The sequence below is a fragment of the Euprymna scolopes genome, chromosome 37 (assembly GCF_053919585.1).
Source record: "Euprymna scolopes isolate OS-2025 chromosome 37, ASM5391958v1, whole genome shotgun sequence".
Lineage (NCBI taxonomy): Eukaryota > Metazoa > Mollusca > Cephalopoda > Sepiida > Sepiolidae > Euprymna > Euprymna scolopes.
Window position 1 is genome coordinate 18,304,656 of NC_136518.1, and position 11,374 is coordinate 18,316,029.

The window sequence follows — 11,374 nt, forward strand, 5'->3', positions numbered from 1 at the left end:
TGTAGCTTAATCGCCATATACATTTTATAACTTACTAACTAGCTCTGCCTACGTATTGAGCACTATTGAAGCAAATACTTAAAGTTTACGCATGCATCTATACTTTCGTATATTGATTTTATGTGAGTAAATTAAGTAATTATATATATATATATATATATATAAATTTATAAATTTACTGCTGTATGACTCTGTTCATGTAAATTCTTGTTTCCCAATATCAGAGAGGCGGTAGCACTCTCTATATAGGGATGGCCCGTACACGCCTATATACGCCTACAAAACAAAACTATCCAAATCTCAACTAAAATCAACTTATAAGTTTCAAAAAGCACATATTCTTACAGAGAAGCGTCTTACGAATCCAGCGAGTGTCAGAACGTCGGTTAAAATGTCAAAAGAGAGCAAAAAAAAAAAAAAAAGGTACAAAAATGGCCAATTGTTCTTCTTTCTTCTTTCTTCTTCTGCTTTCTTCTTTCTTTTGAGACGATGTATCTCGGTGTACGAACGGTCTCTGACAACAGTTCAAGCATCAATCGACTGCTCTTTACACGGAGAAGTGCAGTGATCCATCGCTTTTTAGCTAACTCCATAATTAAATAAGATTACGTGTAATAACAAGTTTTAAACACTATATACCCAATGTAGACAAACCACTTCGAACACGGAACTTCTCTCAAAAGGGACAGCTCCAAATAATACACCGGATGCTCACAGACGTTCCAGTTTTCCAGTGGCCTATATTTCTTGGACGCTGAATATTTGAGGTGAACGTTAAGGTTTTTTCTTTAAACAGTAACCCACCAGCGTTAATGAAACCACGAAATCTTTATCTTAGTTGATCAAAATTGTTATAAGAGTAACCTATCAGCAAGCACGACGTCAAAAAACAATGTTATAAAAACAAATAATTCTTCAGATTTTGGACTGTAAAATATGTACAAAATGTCAATGATGTGACCAGGATTCGAACCTAGGTTAGCACGGCCACAACGTGGGGTCCTAACCTCTAGACGATCACGGTTAACACTGACGTCTGTCGCTCTTGGCAGAAAGACACATGACTACTGTCAAACTATTGAAAAATAAGGAGGAAACTTGAAATTCTCACGCATGCGCAAAAATACACTATAGCAACCATTGTTAAATGCAGCTGAATCTCTTCGCTCGCTAAGAAAAGTAGATCAGACCAGTTCTTCTAAGAACTCACCAAACGCCAAAGGAAATAAGTTAAATTAACCGCAAAAGAAACTGCAAGAAAGTCATCTTCTAAGAACTCACTGGAAGCTGACCAAAAAGAATCAAAATCCAAGCCCTAGCCACAAAAATAACTAGATATTGTGGCTACTATACATAATCTACTAATAAAAACAAGTAAGTTTTCTAAAATAAACTACAATAAATTAACCAAGTAACCTCACACTGTCACTGATTAGGACTTCATATAAAGATAACAACTACACTATTGGTGTATATACCGTTCCACACTTTAACTATTGGTGACGGGGCAGTATCTCAATTCTACGAGAGTTGTCTTGCTATAAGATAAGTGATATTATAGTAAGATACACATAAGTGTTATATGTTTACATTTAATAAAAAATGCCAAAGTCAGCACGTAGTAAAAAAGCTCAGAGAAATATAGACTATGAAAAAAACAAAGTCAAGGTATTATCTGAGCAAAAAGAATACTATCAGAAAAATGCTGAAATAATAAAAATTAAGTATCATGCAAATCCTGAGGCAAAGAAGGCTGCCTCACGTGCTGACGCAAAAGCACGGTATAACAGGGATCCAGAGGGGAAAAAACTGCCTCACGTGCTCTTTATAACAAAGAACCAGAAAAAAAGAAGGCTGCCTCACGTGCTGACTCAAAAGCACGGTATAACAGGGATTCTGAGGAGAAAAAAGCTGCCTCACGTGCTCTTTATAACAAAGAACCAGAAAAAAAGAAGGCTGCCTCACGTGCTGACTCAAAAGCACGATATAACAGGGATCCCAAGGGGAAAAAAGCTGCCTCATGCACAAACTATTATAAATATAAATATCAAAAACTGCCAAATCTTTGCCAAAAACGCCAAAGAATGAACCAAGAAAAATTTAATAGTGAAGGTATGAACATTTTAGAACTTTATAATACTCTAACTGTTTTATCAGAGAGGCGGTAGCACTCTCTATGTAATATAGAACCGATGGAGGACCAAGAGGCAACTCCTAAGGCCCAAAGCCAAAGACCTAAAACCCAGCAGGAAGCGACCTGCTACTAATGGAGGCGGCAATGAGCCGCCTCCTAAAAAAGACAATACTATCATGAATGTAAGTTTAAAAATAAGACTGTAAGTAAAAATACTAATTAACAAGAATAAAAAAGCATTGGAAATGCAAAAGGATATAGGGATGGTATGCCAAAAAGTATACAAACAAGATAGCTATGAATGGCTAGGCACATGGAAATACAATTGCATCCAAAGTATAGCCCTATAGCGTTTTACAACCGTAATGATGGCACGGAATGAAGATTGGAGAAAAGCTATAGGGCTATACTTTGGATGCAATTCTATTTCCATGTGCCTAGCCATTTATAGCTATCTTGTTTGTATACTTTTTGGCATACCATCCCTATATCCTTTTGCATTTCCAATGCTTTTTTATTCTTGTAAAAGTTATTTTGTCTTTTTCTTTGTGAGTTCCTTTCCCATAGTTTCCGAAACGATTGTGAATTTCATAATAACGCAATTTGTATGTCCGGCAGATTTCTTAGATATGTTTTGTACATAAATGCATCCGATAAGTATTGAAAATCCAAAAAATTCAATTGTAAAAATAGTCTTTCCTTTCTGATAGATAAAAAAAATTACAGGGAAATATTTTACAACAAATGTTTTACACTCTCGTATTTAATTGTTATCAGAATCGGCGAAATCGGTCCAGCAGCAGCCAAGGGAAATTATTTTAATATTTCCCTTGGCCGGTGTAACGTCAAATATTCCCCTGTAAAATTCTTCTTTTTTATCTATAAGAAAGGAAAGACTATTTTTAAGGTCGTCAGATCAGTATATCAGCAGACATGATATTGTAAACAAACAAAGACGGAATCCGATGAACGACATTATTATTTAAACATTTTTTTTGCGAATTAGTTCACCGGTCCAAAAGTGGCCGAGTTCGCCGATTCTGATAACAATAAAATACGAGAGTGTGAAAAATTTGTTGATCATTATTCAATACCGTGCAACATTTGGTCTTCCTGCTTGTATATATAGAGATAGATAGATAAATAGAAAGATAGACTTACGTATATTGTCATTTAAATTATACCAAACAGTTAGCCTATTTGACAATATCTGTCTGTCTTTTTCGTGTACATAAAATTCTTATTAATTAAGAGGATCTTATTTAGAGTGGACATTAATTCTGTAAGATTTAAAGTGTTAACCCTGTTTTAACGGCTAATCACCTTTTATTAGCCGATTAATTTGGTGATATATATTTGTCGCATTATCTTCCCGTAGTTCCTGCCAATTAAGCCTAGAATAGTCACATGTTTACACCCCCCATAATTTTTATGCAGGGAATAAACAAAATAATTAATCAAACTTTACAAATAAAACATATTCCTACGTCTTTTTCTTTTACCGAAAGATAATCACTTATCAAGAGTGAATATCATTCGATGATTAGGGTTAATGAGATGGAAGTATAGCTGAATGTTGAAGAAGTCATGATAGAGTTAGAGATGCTGTTTCATCTTTCCCCATGGTGGGAAGATGTTTCACAAAGACGGAAAAGTGGGATTGAAAAGCCAGCGTCCTAGAGTAAGAGCACTCGGGCCTGCAAAGAATGTTTGCGCTTAAATGTTAACATTATCCGGTAGGGCCGCCTCAGGTGATTAGCAATAAGCTAAACCTTCCTCAAAGGGTGAAAAAGCAAAGCATGGATGTGTGTATCCCCTAGAACTGTACTGGACAATACCTCGGGCAACAAAAAACGGGTCATCTCAACAATGGGGTAGACTCTGCGTATTTGGAGCCGATGGAAACTGAAAGATCATTACTGATCACTCGAAAACTATAATTAATCACATAGAGAGTTAGTTAAAAGTTGAAGATCACTAGACTAGCGGGGATGACTAAGGAAATAAACTACTAAACGGCTTAATAGGTCTGTGTGAAAGAGCGCGAACGCACATATGGTAGCAGCAGCAATTCTACGACAACTAATGTATGAAAATGACAGAGCAATGTAAGAGGTGACGTACAGCGAAGAAGAAGAAAAATATTATTAAAAAAAACGTGTCCCGAGAACGACAAAAATAAACGTGTTACGCACATAGCCCGAGAGTGACGGGAAAAGACGTGCCTTAAACATGGCATCAAATACGGCATAATCAAGTGTGACACATCGGTTCCCGTCAAATCACCGAAGTTAAGAAACGATGAGCCTGGTCAGTATCAGATGGGTGACCATTTGGGACTCCCAGGTGCCGTGCTCTCCGCTTATCTCAGCATTGTTTCCAGTCGTCCTGAACTTCTCCCTGCCACTAGACTCAAGCAGTGCCGGCTCAGGAGAGGTGTGGTTGGGGATTGCACTAACTTTGCCACACAATTACACGCGTAGCTGCCCCTACAGGGGGTATCCTTTGTCTTTCGAGACTGAACTGAGGCATCATAAACATGGCTAAACAAAGACAGAGTACCGCGTGTTCGACATGGCTGAGTTTTGATACGCACATTGGAGTACAAGAAAACTTTGGAACAAGAGAGAAGGCGTGATTCTGGAAATACCTGTAAATAAATGTCTGTTTTTAACCGAAAAAGTGAGTTGAATTCTGTTCTTGTCTTTGTTTTCTTGCAACTATCTGCATCCGAGTGTTGACATGTAACGACTACGTTACAGCCTGTTAAACAAGAATCAACGTCAATCCCATCGTCGCAATATATCACATGAGTACGTGTTTTACAAGTACTTTAAAGAAATATATTCCGACGAATTCGTAGCACTGATGTCTCCTCGAGGTCAATAGCCTAATTTATCCGAAAATAATATAATCCCACGCCTTCCCTGCAAAAAAAAACCTTCTACTCTGATAGTTTCTTATCTTGAACTGCTAGTCTTAGGAATTGCCCCAGTTTCCGGCTTACCTGATTTTACTTACATGCAGAAAACTAAATGCAATGTGAACAGCCATCTCGCTGCTCAACATCTTACATTGAATGTCCCTGTAGGCATGGTGAACATTTCAGTGACAATTTCTCTTGTTTTGGCGAATATTAGTAAAAAAGACGAAGTTCGTGGACGTGTAGGTTAGTACAATAGAACCCCGGGATACGATGCCTCAGGATACATTTTTTTTTCAAATTACGATGTGGAATACGATATTTTTCGGCCCCTGGTTACCCTATTTGCCCAGCCTTACGGTGCTATTTATAATTTTATTATATTATTATGTGTACTATAAACTGTACTGTTTTTTTATTACTAATTTGAATGTCGCATCCCAGGGTTCTACTGTAGTCTTTTGACGGTGGATTTGAAGACAACTAGGTGCAAATAACGCGCGGGGTCTGAAATTCGAACCTTGTTTTTAGTTTGGGAAATGTTAGATCACGTTGTACTCAGTCGACGGTGTTACAAAAATTAAATTTGTTTTTACCCATGCGTCAACGCAAACACGTCCCAGCAGCAATGTCTCTTGTTTGGGTGAATATTACGAAAAAGACTAAGTTTGTTGACTTGTATGGATAGTATATGATAGTAATATGTCGACGGTAGATTTCAAGAGGACTATGTTGAAATCTGCAAGAAAGTAGTTCCGCAACAATGTGCACCAAGGAAATTACCTTTTCTCTCTTTTAACCTCAAGTCTAAATCAAGTTCAGGCCGACTCTGGTACAATATAGCCAAGCCAGTAATAAATCGTTTCCTCGCGGATTTATCCGAATAAAAATTATTTATACGATAAACACACTTTTTATTTCCTTGATCATTGCAGGGATTAGTCCGTGTTCAATATCATTGAATTCTACAAACCGGAAAACGTAGTTAATATCGAAAATAAACCATTTGTAGTGAGGCTGTTTCATGCGTACGCTGGCCGCGAACAATGTCGGATAGCATGGCGTGTTCACTGACAAATTCCTTGGTGTCCGGTCCAGGGATTAAGTCCCGCATCGCCATTGTCTCTGCCTCTGCCGGCGTAGAATCGTCCTCCGTCAGATTGTTTTTGCAAATCGATACGCCGTTCGCTTCCTCTGCAAACTGGCGAGGATTTGTAAGAAGCGAGCGAACAAATGGAGATATTTATTCCGTTGGAGATGTCCTATGGAAATTTCGTGTTTATTCGGATCGTGCACTGAAAGAACGGGAAGAACACGAACTAAGAGGGTTTGGAAAATGTGCACGATGGCGTCGGGTCTGGTGAATGTGGAGGATTGGCTTGAATAGGCAGACCGAAGAATGAAAGAGACCAGTGTTTTATCGTTCGTGTGCATTTTGGTACTTCGGCGGAGAATAATCAAAGATTTCTGATTGGTTTTATTCAGTCGTTATTGGAAACGGTTCAATGAATAGAAAAATCGCTTCCTGAAAGTCTTGGGGATAAGTCTGTACCAAACTAACATCCGAACGTACGCACATGTAACAGTGCGAAATATAGATTAGTTGTTTGTTTCAGGAGTAACTTGTAACGACGTTTTTCAAATGCACCTACGCAACTATATTTGAGGTTCTGTCCTTCGAACAGTGGTTGGTGTTTCAATCAGCATTGTAATTACTCAACACGTGGATTTCATTTTATATACGCTTAAGGTTAATCTTCGCGTCTATAATAAATAAAGAACAATATATATACATGCATATATCTACGTATAAATATATATCTATCTTTATCTATCTACATGTCTATCTATCAACCCCCCACACACCATATATATATATATATATATATATATATATATATATATATATATATATATATATATATAAGAGTAATAGACTTTCCAAACAGATTCGCAGAAGTATTTACGACTGCTATTATTCTGTGTCCTTGCGGTTGGTATATACTACGAGACCTGCTTTTCCGTCTTTTCGCCAGGATAGTTTGCCTTACATCCTAAATAGCAATATTGTATATCAATTTAAATGCCAGTGCGATGCTGGTTATGTTGGGCGAACACCCTTGCACCTTTTGACTCGTATAAACCAGCATGTTCCATCGAAGATCAGACAAGGGAGGGGGGTCTGGTGGTCTCCCTCTTTCTGCAGCCTTGGACTCTACTATTGGCCAGCATTTGGTTGACAACCCGTGCTGTGCCGATAAATATAAAATAGAATGGTTCGAGGTGCTACATAGAGGGGACTCCAAAAACCATTTAAATATTTTTGGAGTGTGTCTCTATTGCGGTGCGTCAACCTTCTTTGTGCCGGCAAAAAGAAACATCCAACGTATTGTTTCTCTTTGGGGAACTTTGAATCATTTCTCCCGTTTTTTTTTCTCCCTCGTTGTGCCAATATTTTAATCGTTTTTAAACGTTAATAAATTTATTTTAGTGTCCCCGTACGTTTGGCACATTTAATAAGTCCCCCATTAGAACTCTTTATTTTCGACATAATATTATTTTGTACGCTATCGATTTTCTCCTGATGAGATGATAGCCGAAAGAGCTCTTGAGAAACTTCCGCTTAATATTTTCAAAACTGTATATAAATTCTGTACCTCTAAACATTTATATATATATATATATATATATATATATATATATATATATATATATATATATATATATATACACTTTAAACATTTTCTCAACTTGCTACGCTATGCCACATTTCCTAGAGATGTTTAGGAATAAAGTATGGCACTTCCAGCAGAATGGAGCACTTCCCCACTATCATCATGGCGTCAGAACATATCTTGATAGTCATCTACGAGAGAGATAGTTAGGACGAAGAGGAAATATCGAGTACTGTCCACGCTCACCAGATTTGAGCCCTCTTTCTTTTTTCTCTTTTTGAGGGATGGGGGATAGGGGCATGTTAAACACAGAGTTTACACCACAAAACGAGCTTCAATATATGAGTGAAAAATAACCATTGAAAGAAGATCTGTCAACATACCAATTGATCTGTTCGTGTGCATTTTAGTACTTAGGAACGTTTTCGATTCAATCAGTGAGCGTTGTCAGCTATTCATGGACTACAATGGCCAATAATTTGAAGTTTCAATAATTAGCTGGTTTCTTTATTTATTCACAGTATTTTGATGAATGAAATGAATGTTTTATTGCTATATAAAGACTTTATACATCTTATTGGGACACCCTATATATATATACTAGCAAAAGTACCCGTCGTTGACTGGGTTCAAAAACAGCCTACACAAATTGGACTATTCGTGACCACACACACACGCACACACACACATTCAGCTTTATATTATATATATATACATATATATATATTAATTTATATATATACATATATATATATCTTTATATATATATATATATATATATATATATATATGCACACATATTCATTCAAGACGTATCACAAAAACAAAAACAAATACCATATACCTAAATCACACATTTATATAGCATTTACTTCCTATGTAGTTTAATTTTATTTATGATTCTTTCCAAATTAATATTGACATAATATGCTTAAATAATTCATCTAATTAGCAAAAATGATAATAGGGACTTATGTGTACAAACATGAAAGTACAGGTCTATATATACGTAAATCGTGGTTTATACTTTGCCCATAGAATTGTCAAATATTATTTTTTTTATCTTAATTTTTTATTTGTAAGCAACAAGCTTTTGCAGAGCTGTGTATAAAGTCCCACAAAATCGCCAAGGTTTGTGTGTGTGTATGTGCGCATAGATATACATGTATATAGTAGGATTTATATATATATCGTGGGATTTATATATATGTTTGCATATGTATATGTGTAAATACACACACACACACACATATATATACAGGTGTGTGTGTGTGGGCGTGCGGATGTTTATGTGTATACGTGTTTGTAGATATATGTGCTTAGTAAAGATATATAATGCATATGAAGAGGGACTGATATATATATATGTATATATATGTATATATATATGTATATATGTATATATATGTATATATATATATATAATCCTTCAGGGAGACTAGTCGCCCTCCTCACCAAACAAGTCTGGTGGGGGAACCAGTTTAGTCGCTGGTGACCCGACCAGGAGGCAGGTAGTACTGGGTTATAAGACCTTCAAAAGGGCGAATGAACTCTTTTTCTGGGTCAACGGCCAACTGGCACCGTGTATATTTGTGTGTGTGTGTGTATATGTGTATTGGGGTGGAGAGGGCTCCCGTAAGCCGTGATACATACATACATACACACATATGTTGGGTTCGTAAATAATAAAGGAATTTCTGTAGGACATTTCAAGAGAACTCAATGAGTAACAGGACAAGAATAAAAGTCAAAAGACGCAAAAAAAAATCTGTAAAAAATATTTTATAATAAATGTATTTCAACTCTACAGGAAGTAGTCTATTAGGCTTTCTTAAAGCTATAGCTTTGCCGACGAACGAACACTTACGTCTTGGTGTTCTTATTGATCAGAGAAGTTTTTTTGTATTGTCTCTTCACCTCAAACAAAGCCACTTTATCGTAAAGAGATACTATTTGGGACCAGATTTGCAAGGATACTATTTATGGAGTTTTTTACATAGTCCAGAGGCCACTCGAGGATAAGGGTTAATGGGTATACATTAGTCATTGTGATTTTAGCGTAGCAAACATTAGTGGGAATTTTATAATTTGGGTTACTAAGAGGGGCGGTTCAGTAAGAACTTGTTCACGTTGGACATGAAGACAATCAGATTGTAATCAGCTGGAAAGCAAGCAAACGGAATAGAGTTTCACAGGCGAGCATTTCTAAGAAAGAAGCCCTGTTCATGGAATGTACATTTAGGTATAGGCACAGATAAAGAGTGTGGGTAATTGTTGATAGTGTTTCTGGAAAGACGAGTGTTTTTCGTGAAAGTTTGGCGAGGGTGGGGGGACCATAGATTGAAGTTCAGATGAGCACTTGCCATGAAAATAACGATACAACAGGGACAGGCTCGCTACGTCTCTTCTGTGATAAAGAGGTTGCAGGGAAAAGAAAAGGGCACCCCCCACTAAGCTACGAAGTCTATTTTGAACTCTGTCCAGACAGGATAAGCTGCTTCTAGCAGCTCCTGCCCAGATGTGGTAACAGTACTCCATCGTTGGCCGAACCTGGCATTTATATAGATAAAGAATTGCATCAGGAGTGAGATATCTACTGGAGCGGTAGAAGGATCCCACCATTTTTCCAGCGACTTTGGCAATGGATTTGATATACGTGTTCCATTTCAGATCGGGAGTCCAGAAACTTGTCAAAACATGAGGCCTCTCCAAGACGGGAGCCATTCATTTCGATTGATGGCAGCTGGGCAACAGAGCGTTGATGATGTAAAAATAGAAGCTTGGTTTTAGATGCATTAAAAGTAACCAGCCACTTTTTCCCCATTGTACCACGTGCTCAAGATCAGAGGAGAGTGAACGAGAGAGTCATAGAGAACTTGGTCGGTTACGGTCTTTGAAGTGCTACCGTAGATGCTAGTGTCGTCAGCATAAATGTCTACGAATGATCTAAGGAGGTGGTTTGGAAGATCATTGATGTAGATCAGGAAGAGAGTTGGACCAAGGATGGACTCCTGAGGGACTCCAGCATTAATACTGAAAGCTGATTTCTGTCCATTAACCACTACTCTTATGAACCTATCAGAGAGAAATGTTTTAATAGTTGAGAATACATTTCCAGCTATACCATGACTGGAGATCTTGTGAAGTTGGCCAGCGAGATGCCTGTTCACATTACATTGAATTCCTGCATGTCAGTACAGTCTGGAAAGCAGGGGCCAGGGAAGGAATTTCAAAGTGCAGCAGTTTGAGGGGAAAAAGTTATTCGAGTAGAAGGTTGTACAGCATCTAGGGATCTCTACAGTGTAGGGCCGGGATTTTGCTTTTTGTAGGGTTTGTCATGGATATTGCGTAGACGGGATACTAGTGCTCCGAGTTCGTCAGAACACTTACCATTGAAATACTTGTAAAAAAAGCACAAGGATGCCACGTTTCGGGGATGAGAAAAAGTTTGGAGTTAAGTTGATAATTCATGACATAAAGTTGGCGACTTTTTTTTTTTTTAACTCTGTCTTGGAGCGAGAGACTAGTGAGAGGTGCACCAGTAGCAACAATACTCCATGCATGGACGAACCGTTTCCTTGTAGAGATACAGAATACTCTAGGGTGTGAGTAGCCTTTTAGCACAAAAGAGAGAGCCCATTT